The following is an 18776-nucleotide window of genomic DNA, read 5'->3' on the forward strand; positions in this document are numbered from 1 at the left end:
CATCTCCGTCTCCATTGAATTTCTGTGTGAGCTTAGCTACTTGAACTGCCTTGCTCCTATGCTCTCTATCAGGTGCACTTCGCATGTTTTCCGTAATAGAGCGACCGATAGTTTGAGCAAATGCTGCCAAATCTCCTATTTGAGCAGGTATAATGGGTGTATGTGCTCCTGGAACCACATGTGAGATGGGAGTTGGCCTTGGCCTTGGCATACGCGCGGCTCTTGGGTCCCAAATTTCGTATGGTGGTGTACTAGACAGTGGTCCAAAGTTTACAGGCGTGGCCCTAGGCATAGGGGGTGCCTGATATGGCATGTTATTATTAAATGGCATGGCTCCACTTGTATAAGAGCTTGGATAATTCCATTGTGGATTGTAAGATCTTGGAATAATCGGAGGTGTAGGAGCTACATGAGGCTGAGGTACGACAGGTGCACATGATTGATACATACATGTAGGTATAGTTGGGGGCACTGTGCTACTAGGCATCGATGCAGTATTAACAAATGAACTCCATGGTGTACTTCTTGTCATGCTCACCACTGGGATATGCATGGTAGCCGTAGTGTCATTAAGAGAAAGATGAGCTAGATCTGGCAAGGTAAAGCTGCCACTTGTGGGCTCAGATTGTACTGAGGCTCCTGGCAAAACAACATATGGAGGATCAATGGGGCTCACTGAGGGAGTCTCCATTTGTGATAGGGTTGGTTGGTTCGCCTTTCCCGTATCCAAGAATCTCATTAGGCCTGTTGAAGGCATGTTGATCCTTGTGTTCTGTCTTTCTAACTCGACAATCCTATGGAGGACATCACAGACTTTCTGTTGTTGCTCATCTATGCTAGTAGCACTCGATGTGGATTGTAGAACACCTAACCAACCCACATGATAGGTGTGTCCTGTGTACCGATCAGTTAAAGCTTCTGCTTGTAGGTCATACTCCCAATTTTTGTTTAGGAATATCCCATCTAGGCCCGGCGTGCTGGAGGTTTCCCTTGAAGTGGAAGCATTATTGCTCCCCATAGCTTGCCCCTCCGTGACTGCTACCTTGGGAGCACTCGGTTGCTCAGCTGGCATGATTGTTGTCATAGGAGCCTTTGCTTTGAGGGCTCGACTTTGTTCTAGCCTTCGTAGGGTCTCAATTTCCCTCTCCCTTGTTGCTTGCATATAGCATTCGATCTCTTGTACTTCGGCAAGACTCCTACCATCGGGTAGTAAAACCTCAGAGGGAGATAGTCCTAAAGGATCAGGAGATGCAGTGGATGGAACATTCACATGCACACTCTCAAGAAGCATAGGGTCCATTTTAGGCATGAATGACGAATTTACTTCCCCACTCCCTTCATTTATTTCATTAACCGCATGTTCGGAGCGAGTAGCTCTACTAAGGGTCTCTTTTAAGCGGCTAAACACGCTGGACCCGGGCCGTGGGCCCATGGCATGCATGTCTTGACTTGAATTATCAGGGTTTGGTGTAGGATACCCCTCCATGACTTCGTAGTCAGAGGAAGAATCACTAGACGCGATATGAGGATCTTGGGTCGCGCTACCTTGAGTCTCGGCCGAAGGTCCAGAACCTAGGGTGGAGGAATAATGGGTGCCCGCGTAAATGGAGGCACTACCAATATGCTCGTGCTCTAACACTCGTCCAGAGCGTAGGTTCATATGAAATGGATCCCCTAGAAGTGTCAGTGAGGGCCCGTGAAGGCTGCTCACCTAGTAATTTTGGGTGTTTTGCAACCCAAGTCTTTTCTTATTTTTTGATTTTTTGGTCCTTTTTTTTTGACCCAGCTATAGAATAGAACGTATGATAGCTCAAAACGAGCGTCTCAGTGAGAGGGACGTGCCGTGCTTTACAGCCCTCCGTTTGGTCACTTTATGCCCTCGGAATCCCTAAAACCGTCAATTTCTAGTAGGGAACTAGGCCCGAATTAGAAAGTCTAAGGGTGCAAGTGGGAAGAGAAGGGAGGAGAGTGGAGGACTTGCCCCACATGCTCTCATTCCCTCTTGAGGGGGTAGGGTATATATATAAGAGTGAGTCTAGTATATATCATAAGACTGAGGCCTGAGGCCTGGGCCTGGGCTTGGGCAAATGATCCCGATCCCGATCAAAGTTTTAGTGTAGCCCCTCAGTCACTCACGCTTAAATATTTTCGGTTTTTCTTGCTCCATCTCCATCTCCATCTTCTTCTTCTTCACCTCCTTGTGTGTGTGTATGTGTGTGTGTGTGTATGTGTGTGTGTGTGAGAGAGAGAGAGAGAGAGAGTGCGATCGAGCATTGCGGCGGCACGACGGCGGTGAAGCGGTTAAGCGCGACGTAGCGGCGTCTCCTTCTTCTTCGCGGCGAGGAATCCTCCACGGCAGGAGCATAGAGCGGTGAGTGACACGCCAATGCCCTCTTTTGAGCTTACTAATTAATCTAGTTGTGTGCTTGGAGCCGTCTATGGCTCGCACACGGTGTAACGGCAAGTCCCTTGCTTCGACAGTGCGGCAAGTAGCGCACATATGCTCAGGATGAAGAGAGTTGAGTTCAACTCCCTATTGACCAGCCACACTGCTCTGAAGGCCACATTAATAGAAAGGTATATCTATAATAATCTGGCCGAGATCTTGAATCCAAAAGGGAATGTTGTTTTCGACATGGATAACTTGAGGGTTCTTATGGAGACAATGCAGAGTGATTTGCAAGATAAAATTTCTGAATATAATAGTGCTCTAGCAAATCAAGCTATCCTTGATTATATTGAACACCAGAAGGATGATGATAAGGAGGAAGAAGAAGCAGAGAAGCAGGATGAACCAGAAGAAGAGCATAATGATGATTATGATGACTCTCCTCCATCTCCACCTTCAGAACCTGATACTGGTGGTGCAAGGACAACAGAAGGAAATGATCAGTCTCAGGCAGACCAACCAGACCAGCCTGAAGGGCAACAAACCAGACCAGCCTGAAGGGCAGCAGTCGAGAGATCAACGGCTAGGAAAGCAACAACCCAGCAACACTGGAAAATCAACGGCACACCAGTCGCCAAAAGGAGACAAACAGCCAGTGCGCAAGGGATTCCAGTAGCAGGTCTGGATGTTCTTGCTGCTTACCGATTTGTGGTTTAAGCTGTGAGCCTAAAAAATAATCCGACATATGTGTCAGAGAAATTCTTTGATATGCTTTTAGCAAAGAGATTGGATTCTAAAGTCGACATCAACCTCTGTGAGATATTTTTGAATAATGTACTTCAGCAAACTGCAAAGTTGAAGTCTCAAAGTGTATTCAAGGCTTGGTATGTTTGGCAGTTTCTATATTGGGCGACTGCTGCAGACGCCCATGATCAGGTAAGAATGGCTTGGATCTAGAAGCCATTCTCAGTATCCTAGAATGTGAAATTATCATCTGATGAAGAAGACCCAGAAAGCCAGTCAGTTCCCACTAGACAAAAGAGAAAGGCTATACAAGAGGAAGCTGGAAGTTCAAAGAGGCCAAGGACGACACTGACCAAAAGCACGGCTCTCTTGAAGTAGCTAGAAAGTCAAATCAAAATAGTGTCTCCTGAAAAGACTTCAGCTAGCCAGACTGAACAGCATACTGTCCAAACCACTGGTGGAGTTAACCAGCCAGCAGGCCAGATTTCGACAACCACCAGTATTGGACAAGACCAATCAAAAAGGGCCAGCCCTGATCAGCCAGCAGACCATACTGATAAGGGCAAAGAACCAGCATCTCCAAGTCCACTTGGCAAAGTTTCTGTCCCATACAGTGAAGCAGCCCTGCTGTTGACAAAGAAAGATAGGTTACAGCAGATGCAGACTCATCCTCTCAAGGGACGCCTAGTTTTGTAAAAATCTTATTATTCTACATTACCCTACCTGGCTCTTGTCACGGTCTATGAGCCAACTGACTCTAATCCAGCAACAGTTAAGGATGGTTGTTATGTGCTTATCCAATCATCATAAAACACTATTGTCAATTGCATGGGACAAATGCTGGATACTGCACGGTCAAAAGATGAACTAACTAAGGTAAAGACTGAACTAAGGGAGGCTAAGGAGGAGATTGAAAAGCTGGAGCAAAGAAGAGCAGCCCAGAACCTGTGCCACAGTATCCTTGAAGCTCAATCAGCTAGGACTATTCAACAGTTACAAAGTAAGCTTGACAAGGTGGAGTCTTAGATACGGACCATACGGGAAGAAAAGGCAGAAGCTGAAAGAGATGCGGATAGGTTTGAAACTGTGCTCAAAATGAAGAGAGTTGAGTTCAACTCCCTATTGACCAGCCACACTGCTCTGAAGGCCACATTAATAGAAAGGTATATCTATAATAATCTGGCCGAGATCTTGAATCCAAAAGGGAATGCTGTTTTCGACATGGATAACTTGAGGGTTCTTATGGAGACAATGCAGAGTGATCTGCAAGATAAAATTTCTGAATATAATAGTGCTCTGGCAAATCAAGCTATCCTTGATTATATTGAACACCAGAAAGATGATGATAAGGAGGAAGAAGAAGCAGAGAAGGAGGATGAACCAGAAGAAGAGCATAATGATGATTATGATGACTCTCCTCCATCTCCACGTTCAGAACTTGATACTGGTGGTGCAGGGACAACAAGAGGAAATGATCAGTCTCAGGCAGACCAACCAGACCAGCCTAAAGGACAATAGTCGAGCGATCAACAGCTGGGAAAGCAACAACCCAGCAACACTGGAAAATCAACGGCACACCAGTCGCAACACAGTCGGGATGTTAAAGGGAAAGGCAAAGCTGTGACTGAGGGACCAGCAGGTGATGAGCAACATTCATTATAGCTCATCATGCTAAACAAGAGATTAAGACATTAGCAGGCTCCTATAACTAGGCGGTATCTGGAGGATGATGATTTTATCTCTGATCTGGAGCACTTTCAATGACTGTATGTCGGCGCCAGGGAAATGGTTGAGCATTGGAGATCAACTGCTTTCCATGATCAAGAGGCCTGCCAATTGCCTGTGCATCCCAGTATAAAACAGCTGTTAGAAAGGGTGTCTGAATGGATACTAACTGCTAAAGAGAGAATAACCAATCCACATTGGCAACGGCGGTCTACTGCAGATTGTCGCTCTTTGGCCATGGAATTAGAGCTTTTGCTGGGGAACAAGCTGACATATAAATGTATGAAGGATGTCAGGAATCAATTGAAAGAGGTCTTAGTGCAAATGTAGATTGCTAGGGGAGTTCTGGATCAAAGGGTGCGAACTATTCTTGAAGACCGGACTGCCACCAGCAAGGGACCTCAAACTTGAATGTCAGTGGGAGAACAGGAAACTACTCTCCAACAACTGTTTCAGTTGGTTAAAGTAACCAAAAAGATGATGCAGCAAGAGAACTAGATTGTCCTTCACTTCTTGGAATTTGTGCATGATTCCCCAGTTCTCTTGTATGCTTTACCAGCAAGAGAGGCAGAGTTGCCAAGATTTTTTCCAGCACTCTATCCTCAACATCTAGAACCAGTCGATCGGCTCACATATTTCAAGATTACCAATGATCTTCAAGATTGGTATGAGCGATCGACTGTGGAATGGAAAACCTGGCAAACACTGTTCAACAACGCTCTCCAACTGAATGATCTCTAGGAGCTGAGAGATGAGGTGTAGAGGATCAAACTCTGTATGAGCCAATGGAAAATTCAGCTCATTGGCCTGAACTCGGCTCACCAAAGGCAGACGCACACTCTATGATCCCGACACCAAAACTTATCATCCTCTCATGCATTATGAAATCGAGATGTCCACAGAAAGGTGGGATTAGCTTGAGCAGGAGGCCATTTATAGGCTCATTCAGAAGGAGAATGCTGGCACTGGGACTTCTCAGGCACCATCCAAGCCGAAGGGTAAACGAAAGTGGGTTCAGTGGAAGGATACTAGGTAGTTCCATCTCAGAATTCGGTCAAGAATTTTTCCACCGATCTTCGAATCAGACGGTGGATTTTTCCAGCAGTTTTCGCAGCAGACGCTAGATTTTTCCACTCAGGGTTTGGTGTCACTTGGCTGGACGACCCTTGGAATTACAATTACAAGGGTGTCAAGCACTCAACAACCCAGCACTAGAAGAATCATACGGTGGATTTTTCCAGTCCGACTTGGTGTCTCTTGGCTGGATGCCCCTGGAATTACAAATATAGGGATGTCAAGCACTCAACGAGCAAAATTCCAGAAGAGTCAGACGGTGGAAATTATTATTATTTTTTTCTCATAAATTTTGGAATCTTGCCAAAATTCAAGAGAGGAGGGAAGGATGTAGATGGCGGAGACAATCTCACTGGGTGGGAACCGGCTCCTGTGAGACGAACAGCGGATCAGTCAGTAATTACCACGGCAGTTACCACAGTAACTCCCGAGGCATATAAATAGGACCCATTACATTGTAATCGGGGGGGGGGGGATTGTTGGTTGTACTTTTGGTTTGTTTTATCCTTTAACTTCCTACTCTTAGTGTGTAATTGTAGTCTTGAAGCTGTTCCTAGGCTACATTATTCCACTTGTATTCTTACTCTATAATTTCCAATACAGTAGTCAAGTACACTTCAGCCAGATATGCTTTGTATCCATTTTCTCTGAATCTGAATCTGAATCTGAATCTGAATCCAGTCATTCAGCTTGTCTAATTCTCAGTAGATGTATTCCAATCCATATAACTGTTCATCTCAGTTTCTATTTTTCCTCCATTTCTACTAATTGAACTAATGAATCACCAGTAGCTGTAAACTCAAACACTAGAATCAGCTAGCTAAAGAGATCAGCTCCAATTCCACACTCCACTACTCTCTATAATTAACCAATTTGAGCCATGGGTGTAGATACTTAAATGCCTATTTTCAAAGGCTAAAGGAGTAGCAACTAAGGTTATTTGAATTGCCAAAGCATACACTAAGTAAACACATAAGTTTAATTAACATGGCTGACAATAACCAAGAGAGTAGAATGAACATTGATAACTTTGATTTTGCACATGAAGGTGCTAATGATGATGCCCCCCAGTTTGTTAATTATCTTGTCACTAGGTTGCAACAAGCTAAGGGCAGCCCCGCTTTGCAAGCCAAAGTTACTCAACAACTTCGTGCTTATGGGATTTCCTCTCCCCTGCAAGAGGAGAGAGAGCTTAGGAGGCCTCTTGATGAGACCCCCAAAAGAAGACTCTCTCCCATACGAGAGGAGGAATACAAAGATCAAGAAAGTAATGAATCCCTAAATTCCTCCGAAGACGTGGCTCCACGAAGAAGGCGGGCTAAACGATTGCCAACTCCTTGCAACAGGAAACGGTTAACCCATAGTCCTTCTTCTCGTCACTCCAAAAGGGAAGAGAGGAAACCAAGGAAGAAAAGGGAAAGAAAGAGTTCACCCTCTTCTCCTTCTTCTTCACCTTCCTTCTCTAATGATGAAAGCTATGGCTTTTCTCCTAGAGAATACAAGAGGGGAGGACATCGCAAATCTTACCCTGCATGGCGAAGGTCACAAAAGCTAAAGAAGTTCAAAGAGGAAGGAAAAAGTATCTCTTTTCTCACCTATGATGGCACCTTTGGTGCTACCGACAAAGTATTGGCCTTCATCAAACAATTTGATGCGACCTTTGGAGATGAAGGCTTCATGGATCGATTCCTCCAAGCTACGCCATGTAGCTATGCGCTTCCAAAAATTGGCTCGTCAATGGTAGGCTAGTCGTCGTGGCAACGGCGAAGCCCCAAAGACATGGAAAACTCTACGAGTTTCCATCATGAAGCAATTCCTTTCAAGTGATGCAAAGGACAAAGTGCTTACCAAATGGTGAAGTTTAAAGCTTCTCTCACATGAGTCTATCCACAAATATGTGGATAAGTTTTGGGATTTATATCTCAAGGCTATTGTTTTTCAAAAGATAGACTTTGCCAAGCAAAAGCAACAATTCTGTGCGGGATTACCCAAAGAGATGGCCAAGTATGTCAACTCTCAATGGTTTGGTTATATCACTAAAGTAATCCACCACACCATGGTTGCTTCGCGCATCAATTTCCAACAAGGGGCTAGATAGAATGTCGAGCCCATGGAAAATAAAGACAAAAGTGATGCCAAGAGGAAAACCAATGCCCAAAATTCTTACCAAGGCCAACAACAACAACAATCGATCCAAGGAGAAGGGAGTTCAAAAAGGTAAATATAAACTCTCTCCTAAAGATCTAGAAGCTTTTAGTAAGGACCACATATGTTTTAAGTGTGGGGAGCAAGACCACGGTTATCGTCGTTTCCCCAAGAGAATTGCCCGTAATGAGACTCCTAGAGTCTCTATGTTTGAAGCTCCAAAAGAGGATGCTCATTGCCAAGGATTTCTCCTTTCCTATGCTTGGGGAAAGATGCAATAGCGTGATGACTTTATTTTTTTTTACCCTAGTTCAACTCACAAATTCATATCCACGGAGTTGACCACTAAGCTAGGCATACAAGCCCACAAGATAGGAGATGCATTGAAAGCCAATGGAGATATCAAGGGACAAGATGTCTCATTACTTCTTTCATTGGAAAATTAAGGCTTCATGTCCAAAGCTATGTGGACAAAAAGGATTTATTCATCTTCCCCTCAAACATGAGAATGTTATCGTTGGGGCACCATGGTTTAACCTCATGGCTTCCAACATGAAGTTCCCTGAAAGGAGAATCTACTTCACCTACAGGGAAGAGAGCATGTACATAGATGCTAATGAGTCAGGAAACACCATATCCTTGCAATGAAGGGAATCAAGAGGAATTAGAGTTGTCTAATTTCCTAAATGGATCCCAAGTTGTTTTCATTGATGACATCCCTAGTAAGCTACCTCTAAAATGAGGGATGATGACCATGCAATTGAGCTCCTACCAGGAAGCTCACTGCCTAACAAGCCTCCTTATCAAGTTTCACAAGCTCAACAAGAGGAGATCATGAGGCAAGTGCATGAATTGGTGGAAAAAGGGATGGTGAGGTCTAGCTCCTCTCCATTTTGTTCACCATTGCTTTTAGCGCAAAAGAAAGATGACACATATCCTATGTGTGTTGATTAGAGTGTACTAAATAAGATTACTATCAAAAATAGATTTCCCTGCCACGAGTAGAAGATCTATTTGGCCTGATAAATTCTTCAGACGCATTCAAACTCATGAGGGAAAAAAATCTTCAGGCCATTCAAATTCTCTTGAGGAGTACAAACGACACCTCCAAGTAATCTTTCAAGTTGTGAGAGAGAATAAGCTTTTCAATGATCAAAAGAAAAGTGAATTTTTTGTACAAGAGATTCAATATTTAGGGCGCATTATCTCTAAAGATGTCACCCGTATGGATCCAACAAAGTTAGAGATAATAAAAGGATGGACTAATCCAAGGAATCTACAGGAGGTACGAAGCTTCATAGATATGTGTGCATACTATAGATGCTTTATTAAAAAATTCTCGCTAATATCAAGCCCATTACATCTTAACAAAAAAGAATGTTAAGTATTCATGGACTGCAAAAGTGCAAGAAGCTTTTGAAGAAGCTTAAGGAGAATCTTATCTCTCAATGTGTGCTCACACTACTAGACCTCTCAAAGCCATTTGAGGTCCAATGTGATGCTTGTGGTAATTTCTTGGAGCTATTTTGCTTCAAGAAGGGCATGCCATCGCATATGAGAATCAAAGACTCAACTTTGATAAGTGTATATTGGGCAAATATGAAAAAGAGCTACTAGCTATTCTATATGCCCTAAACACGTGGAAACATTATCTCTTGGGGACTCCATTTATCCTACGAATGGATCATAAAGCCTCAAGAACTTCATGATGCAAACCAAGCTCTCCGACAAACAAACGAGGTGGGAAAAATTTCTTTCACAATTTAAATGTCATATTGCTCACATTGTTGGCAAGCACAATCAAGTGGTCAATGCACTTTCACAACGACCAAGGATAAATGTGGTGTCTATAGCAACTCACAATGATCTATCTTTTATAGATAAGTATGCTCTAATTGAGACTTTAAGTATGTAATTAGAGCCTTTGCATTATGGAAGAAAAAAAAGAACCATTCACCTTGAAGGATGGTTATCTTCCAAACAAAAATAGGCTATGTGTTACTCACCCATACAATAAGAAAGTCATGCATGAATCCCATACTTCTCCTTTTGTGGGGCAAAGAGGGAATCCATAATCTACTCTTCAAGGAGTAGAGATGTATTTTTGTTGGTCTACCATGAAAAGTAAACATACAAGAGTATGTTCCAAAATGAGTGGTATACCAAAAGTTGAAATTTGATCGAGGGAAGCAGCTTGGATTGTTTCAGTTGACAGGCTTAACAAGAAAACACACTCTATGCCTGTCAAAAAGACTATTAAGGCACATCAAATGGAAACCCTCTTCATATCTCAAATTTTCAATCATCACGGATTTCCAACACCCATAGTGTCGGACAAAGATCCTAGAATGACTAGTAATTTCTAGAAGGGTCTCTTTGAGAATCTGGGAAGTAGATTAAATTTCTCTTTTGGCCTATCCTCCACAAACGGATGACCAAAGTGAAATAGCTAATCTAACGATTCTTGATATACTAAAAGCCTATGTCATGGAAGTAGATCAATGTTCTCAACGATAGAAGTACCAACCTCTTATAGAGTATGCGTACAATGATATTGTACATACTTCTATCAAGAAAGTACCTGTTGAGATTAAAGAAGGAAGATCCAAAAGTCCCTTACTACTTGAAGTACATGGGAAGATCTTCGCTGCTGATGAATATAGCTGAGACCTACAAGAATTGTTTCCAAAGATTAAAGGGTTTATATCCATCTCAAAGGAAAGGAAAAAAGGGTTGCTGCTAATAAGCACAGAAGAGCCTTAGCCTTTAAGGAAAATGATTGGGTCTTGCTAAAGTTTCTCAAGGCAAGAGTCCTATGGACCACCAAGAATATGATGTTAAACTAGCAAAAAGATATTATGGTCCTTTTAATTCTTAAGCCAAACAATGAAATGGCTTATTAATTAAAGTTTCCCAACCATTGGCTCATGCACCATGTTTTCCATGAGAGCCTACGTAAGCCTTACAAAGGAGCGACATCAAAAGAAGCAATAGTTGTTGCAGACCCTCCAAAAATCGAAGATCAAGAAGAAGTACTTCAACCTGAGTCCATCCTATGACATGAAGACAAGGTATTAAGAAATGGTAAGATTATCTGACGATATCTTATTAAGTTTAAAAATTATTCTTTTAAAGATGCTAGATGGATGCAAAGAACGTAGCTTAAGGATAATATGAACCTTGTCAATGCTTACAATATTGCACTAGAGTAAGCATATGAAAATGCATTTTAAATGGAAAATGTTTTTGTCTTATAATACTAGTTCTCTTTTTATTGTGCACAAATTTAAGAAGTATGCATGCTTAAAATCATGTTTGTGGTGACGACGTATCCCAAACACCAAGTAGAACTTGTCACTCTACTTTGGAAGTATGCTATGGACTAAAGAGCAGACGTGCTTGCGGAAGCTCGTCTCCCAAGCACCAAATCGATTAGTCAGCCATCTTGGAATGATATCGAAGGGTAAAAAGGGATCCTCTACCTACTAAGTAACATGGACTAATGACTAGACTTATATTCTCTACCTCATAGTCGAGGACAACTATGATTTCAAGAGAGAGGTAATGTCATGAAATATAATATTTAACTTTACCAAATGATTTTCTCTTATTAAACTGATCATTTAATGTGGGAGAATAAACGGGAACAAGAGTTAGAATAGAGACATGTGCTTCTAGACCTATCTCAACACGGCACCAAAAGGAGAGATGGTTGCATCTCAATAGGGGTCCAAAAGCAGATGGTCTATCGAAGAGCAATGTGCAATAAGTGCTTATAGAATTACCTCAGTAGGGGACCAAGAGGAGACATGGTTAGATCTCAATAAGGGTCCAAAAGGAGGTAATCTATCAAAGATCAATGTCCATCTAATGAAGCTTAAAAGGCCTTAGGTTTAGCTTCATTAAAGACCTCCCGGTTAGTGTTAAAAGTCCTTTGACCTTAGGCAAGCTAGGGCTAAGCTTGAGGTGGGAAACTGACCTAAGCTTGAGGTGCTTGTCGTGCTTGATGACTAAGGTACTTGAGGTGCTTTTCATACTTGATGACTAAGTTACTTGAGGTGCTTGTCATACTTAATGGGGGGTAAGGTGCTTGAGTCAAAAAGAGACCCTACAAACTTAATGAGAAAGGTGCTTCAGAAGCTTCTCATACATGGGGGGTAAGGTGCTTGAGTCAAAAAGAGACCCTAAAAACTTAATGAGGAAGGTGCTTGAGAAGCTTCCTATGCATGAAAGTCCCAAAGTTAGGAGAATCTTTGACTTAACTTTCCACTCACCCAAAGGGCACCCCTTTTTCAAAGGACGCATGGGACACATGTCACACTCTCCCTATGCTTAACCACATGGTGTGCTTGAATGCTATTGGTTGGGCTAAAGAGGGGTGCAATGAGCTTCTACCTCCATCCAAAAAATACCTATATATTTTCAAGCTCTCTCTCTCTAAGGGGTAAGGAGGACACTTGTCTAAAGACTACCCATGTACTTGAATGCATGCTGCAGGTGATTGGCTAGGGAGGAGAGGGGTCCAATGAGCTTGAAACATGTGTAAAAGCTACAACTTGCCCCAAGCAAGCAAGGGGGGTGCTGGGGGGATATACACCACACACACACACACACACTCATTTTGTGGATTCATTCTCACTTGGTGAAAGTTGAGGAACTCCACCTCCTTCTCCAAGCCTGTGAGAAGTGAGAGCCTACACCAACACTCTTGGCTATGGAATGCAAATCCAACCAAGAGCCATGCTTCAATGCTTAAGCTTACCATCTTCTCCATCTTCATTACTATGCTATTATGTATGCTAGCAAGAAGAGTGATGATAAGTGAGGAACTATTTCTTTCTCCTATGGAATGTTTCTTCTTCCTCTTCCCTACCCTCATTCCCCGCTAGCTCTCTCCACCTTTGAAGGTGTTTGAGGCCTTGGGACTGAGGCTTGGGATAGTTAATTCTTTCTACAAAGTTTATGGTATGTTTGTGATGCATGAAGCTTTCCATCTTCATTGCATCACCTAGGTCACAAGGAACACAAAGATTGTATTGTACCAAGTCTCTCTTGATGGGAGAAAATATAATATAAATGCATATTGGAGGGGGGACCAGCTCCGTATGAATCCGGTCCTCAACTATTGTCATGTTCTCTAAACTCTCTCTCTTGCAAAAGTATTGTTCATGCCAAGTTAACTAAGTACCATAGTTATGTTTCTACCATCAATTAAGTTCACCCGCTACGCTCACAAAGTAATCTCACAAAAGTGCTTCACCTAGTTTCCTAATTCCGCTACTCTCAAAGTTCATAAGTCATTTCCATTACACCGCTTGTTCACACTTGATGATGCCTACAACTTGAAGCTCCCATTACTTGCACAAGCAAGTAGCCTTAAAGCTTACTATTATCCTCTCTTTTTTCCCCCAAAAGTACTCACAATGGTGAGTGAGTTATTTTGACAACCACAAAAATTTACATTTGTGTCATGCTCATGCCAAGACATGACAACTCTTAGATGTCATTGCTACATCGGCTAATAGGGGAGCCACCCCATGGACAACGCCGGGTTCTTATCTATGAGAGTCAATTAAAGTGGTGTCAATTAAATTGTTCCATTCACTAGAGTTCTTGTGTTTTCCAAAGTCCAGGATCGCCCCCCTGCTTTCTTGATTATCTCTATGAACCTAGTTGTTTCCATTGTTCTGTCAAATAAGTACCCGTTCCCTTATTGATTTCTTCCATTTCATTTCTTCAACATCATATCATCTAAAACTTAGTTAAAAGTTCCTATGATACCCTCATTTTCTTGGTTTCATTTTTTTATGGGTGGGGAAGCATAATTCTTTTGTATGGATTAAAAAATAACCCACAAACATATTTCTAAAACTTACTTAAAAGTTCCTATGATAACCTCATTTTCTTGGTTTTTTTTCTATGGATGGGTGACGCATAATTTTTTTGGATGGGCGTTGGCTCTCTCTCTCTTTTTGGCCTATATTGCATAGAGAGAACTAGTGCCCATGTCCCTTCTATTTCCCTACACCCAACCATGCATGTACCTCCCTCACTAACTCTCTCTCTCTCTCTCTCTCTCTCTCTCTCTCTCTCTCTCTCTCTCTCTCTCTCTCTCTCTCTCTCTCTCTGTGTGTGTGTGTGTGTGTGTGTGTGTGTGTGTGTGTGTGTGTGTGTGTGTGTGTGTGTGTGTGTGTGTGTGTGTGTGTGTGTGTGTGTGTGTGTGTGTGTGTTTCTCTCTCTACCACACACAACCGAGCCCACACTGCAGATACTTTTTCCCATTTGGTCCTTCTCATGGACTTGTGATAACTTGGTGTGCAAGATCAAGGATTTAATAATAGGGGTGGGTCATGGGCTTAAGTTGTTGGGGAGACTGGTCAGGGTGCTAGGAGTAGTTGTGAGGAAAAAAATTGAACCCTCAAAGAGGATGCCTTCTGGATGCCTTTGTTTGAATCAACACCCTTGGTGCCAATGTGTCAACCACCAAGTATTATGCATATTGAATTTGTGCCAAAACAAATGGGTTTTGGGCAAGTCATGGTAGTATTTTGGGTGTAATTGTCAAATGTGTGGGTTACTTTGTTTTAGCTCATGATTAAATTTATGTGTAGAAATTGAGGCCTTGGACCTTGGGCTCCAATCGGGCCATGTTTCCTCCAATTCTAGTACCCAGTGGAGAAGTTGTGTGTGTTTGTGTAAGATAATTAGAGAAAAGTGGGAAAGGCTTGAAGAGCTTGCATTTGATAAGGGGGAAAATCCCATATGGGAAGGAGCAAGAGGGAAAGCTCAGGGTATATATAGTAAAGAGGGTGCACTATTCTCACAACTCAAAAGAGAAGGCTTTCTCTTGTGTGGTGTCTGAAGGGAGGGGAGGATTCTCTCTTGTTGGTGAGCTTGTGGATTGACTCCTTGGGCTTTGGGTGCCTTGTTTAGACCCTGTTCCCACATGTAAGGGGGGCATTGGTGCCTCCTTGGAGGGTGTTCTCAAACCGCTTATGCCGAGTATTAGGAACAATGATGTGATTGTTGAATTGTTTGGGATGTGTTCACGCATGATCAAGCCCTCAATGGCTTAGGATACAACCAATTTTTTTATATTTCTAGGGATTGGTTGGCAAATATAGAACTTGGCATGAAGAAATGAAAAGGAAGGAAGAAAGAGATAACTTTTTTTGTGGAATTAAGTGGACATGGAAACCTTCGTTAACATACCAGCTTCTTGGGTGGAATACAAGAGGAAAAAACATCTGCATCTCCATCATTTCTTCATGTTGGACATAATAAAATTTTCTACATTGGCTTGAGCATCATGTTCTTCTTCTACTTGTGCATCACCATCAAGAAGAAAAAACTATATGGCTTAGAGTTGGCGATTGCTCTTATTTGTGTGCAAATCAAGGATAGACTATTTGGCTTACAAGGAGGCATTGACTTCTTCACATCACAAGTTTTGGTGCTCAGGAGATTTTTGGTTTTGGATTATGATGTTTTAGCTACAACCATATGAACATTATAGTAAGGGTGATACAAAGAGGGAAATATCAGCTACCTATCTATAACTTAACATATTGATTTGGATTCTTCTCAAGGTATATTCCATCAAGCTGCTTTACAACATGGTTGAGGAAACTTAGTAGGGATTTGGGCTTTTGTTTGTAGTTTTTTGTAGTTGAGACGTCTTTTCTTGTACATAATCTAATTCAACCAATCAAAACAACTTGGGATCTCTATTTGTCAGTCCTCTTGTATTGGATTCAAGTTGTCTATCTCACAACTCTCATAAACAAAGTCTCAGTGCCTTCTAGGGCCCCTCTCATGCAAAGATTTTACCAACATTGGTTTGGTAAACTCGATGCAAAATTGAGTGAGGTGACAATGTGCAGATGGACAGAAAAAGGGTTGATGCGACTTATGCAAGGATTTATAAGAATAACCATGACTTGCACAAAACAAGGGGTTCTAGTGATGCCAAATTTTCAAAGAGGGCTCAATTGATTTAAAGTATTTTCTTGAAGAAGAAGAATAGGTAGGAAATCAAAAGCAAATGTATAAAACAATGGATGCAACATTAGATGTGGTATATGATGAGTGGAATTTCTTCCAAGGATATGATCATGAACAATAACTTTCTTGTTTTGAATCAGAGATGAAGTCTAAAGGGGTATGCTATTGGATGATTGTAGCCTTTGAGCAACTAGTGTATACAAAATTCCTTGAGCTAGTCTAGGAGCTTGCAAGGGACATGATGCTAGTTGGGAGGGATTTTCTAAAGCTATTATAGAAAGCATTTTAGCCTACAAGGACTTGGAAATGGAGAAAATTGCCTCCAAAGAACTAGATGATCTTTAAGATAAAGAATACCAACTATCAAAGAAAATACCAAGTTATGCAAGTGCTCAATAACATATATAAGCAAATTTAGAAGCTATCATAGATGCATGTCTTTGCAAGATGCAATCCATTGCATGCTAATGATGAGGACATATCCAAAGCTATGTATGCAAAATTAGACTTATCAAACCTTTTTCAAGAGGTAAGTACTTCTAGAGAATCTATATAGGCAGAAGTTGTATCAGATGCAAAACTCCACGCTAATGAAGCTTATCCATGAATAGTTTGTGAATAGATGGTACTTCTAGTCCATGTGATGCTACACATGGGAATGCTTGCCATAATTTGACTTCTATGTAGGATACCATTGATATGTCACATGATACATATAAGTAAATGTGCATGCTCATTGCTATTATGAAAGGGATGAATCCATATGATGATGTCTTAAAATATGATGGATGCTATTATTGATGCTTTCTATGTGGGGTATATGCATATGAGTCAACTAGTGAGGATACCACTACCGATGGGAATGCCTATTTAAAGGGGGTGTAGGACAACCTTGGAATGTGAGGAGGATTCTACAAATGACATAGGAATTTGTGAAAATGCCAACACATATTACTATGCATAGATAATTGCATCTACTTATGTTGTAGGGGAAGCAAATATTTGTTAGTCTTCTTGGAGGAGGGTGTGCAAGTTATGGTAGGCTTTTGGTGCTTTCTTTATTAAAAGTCGTGTTAGATATATTATGGTTGCCAGCTAAATGGAATACTATAAGCAAATATTTTCGAGTCTTCTTGGAGGTATGCAATGCTAGACATGTGTCCTACTTTTCTTGAGAGAGAAGGGTTTTCTAAGCATTATGTCTTTTTCACCATGCATGGCCTCTAGCTCTCTATGTCACTTCTCAAACTCTATATCACTATTTCTCTGCTCATACCACATACATCCTTGAGGCCCTCCCTATTTTTGCACATGGAATTTTGAAACAATTTTTATTCAGACAATGTGGAGTGGGTTGGCTTTCAATAAAGGTCCTATTACCTACGAGTGTAGGTCACAACCTGCAATAGTGCCACCCTTGTATCAGCCAAGGAAATGATGACTTGGATCCCTATTGACATTGTTGAGCACGCCCCCAAGTCTCTTCTACGATTACATTTGGTGAAGCTAGTTGGCTGTCCGTAGTATTCTTCTTTGGGTTCTGGTTTATTGATCTATGTAAACTCAACAACAAGAGTGAGATGGACCCTCATATACCTTGCTCCGCATTGGCTAATCCAAACTTCACGGGTTATTAGACCCTTTTGTACACTCTGTGTTGTCTGACAATATGTGCCAAAACAATCCTACTGAGTAGACTAAATGACCGTCTTAAGAGAGGTGACCACGAAAAGAGGTAGATAATACCCAAAGTGGACCCTCAATTCCATCATAAGTAAAATTAACAATCATAGGAAAAAGTATCAGAGGAGGTACCCAGTACACTAACCTCTAACCCTTCCCATAACTGCTACCATGTAGTTATGCATGACCATGTCACTTGCATCAAAACAAGTTGTTCAATGTTGTTGTGCAGCTTGAAATAACCCTTGGTTTTATTGTGTCCAAGAACCCTTGCCCTTGAAACTGTTGTTCAAATCCCAAAAGTATATACTACTGAAACCACTAGGTAGATGGGTACCATCAAAGGCAACTTGGCTACCAATAGTGATTGTAAGCAGTTTGGCTTAGTGAACTTATCTACTACCCCTGGGTAGTTGAGAACCTCTTTCTTTGAAAGCACAACTAGGAAGAGTTCAAGAAGTTCCCATTACCTTTTATGGAGGGATCTCTCATTCACAAGTTGGGTCGTACCCAAAAAAATTGGGCTCCTATATATACACAATCGGTTCTATAGAATAAGCAAAAGATTGTCTCAACTTGGAATCTTATTTCCAATTTGATCATTAAAACCATCATATCCCCATTGAAAGAAGAGAAAGATGCTCAAAACCTCAAAGAAAGGATTTATACTGGGTATTCTTTCATCTTTTTCTTTTTTCCATACTCGGGGGTGCACTATGTAATCATGTTAATGTATAGCGTGAGTTCGAAAGGAGGGATTTTAAAATGCAAACATTTTAGGCAATTTAACTGAGATACATTAAAATAGGGATTTTAATATTCGATTTTGGAAAAAATCCTAAAATAAGGGGTCATTTTTTTCACTCATACATGTTAAAAGAAGGGTTTTTTAAATACCCGACGAAAGCACACTATATAGGAGTGTACTGAACGATGAACCCCCCGAGTTTCCATAAAAGGCGATAGGAGGATTGTATTACAAAAGAAACAACATTACAAGTATCTAGGGAGA

The sequence above is a fragment of the Adiantum capillus-veneris genome, chromosome 13 (assembly GCF_014529385.1).
Source record: "Adiantum capillus-veneris isolate H3 chromosome 13, ASM1452938v2, whole genome shotgun sequence".
NCBI lineage: Eukaryota > Viridiplantae > Streptophyta > Polypodiopsida > Polypodiales > Pteridaceae > Adiantum > Adiantum capillus-veneris.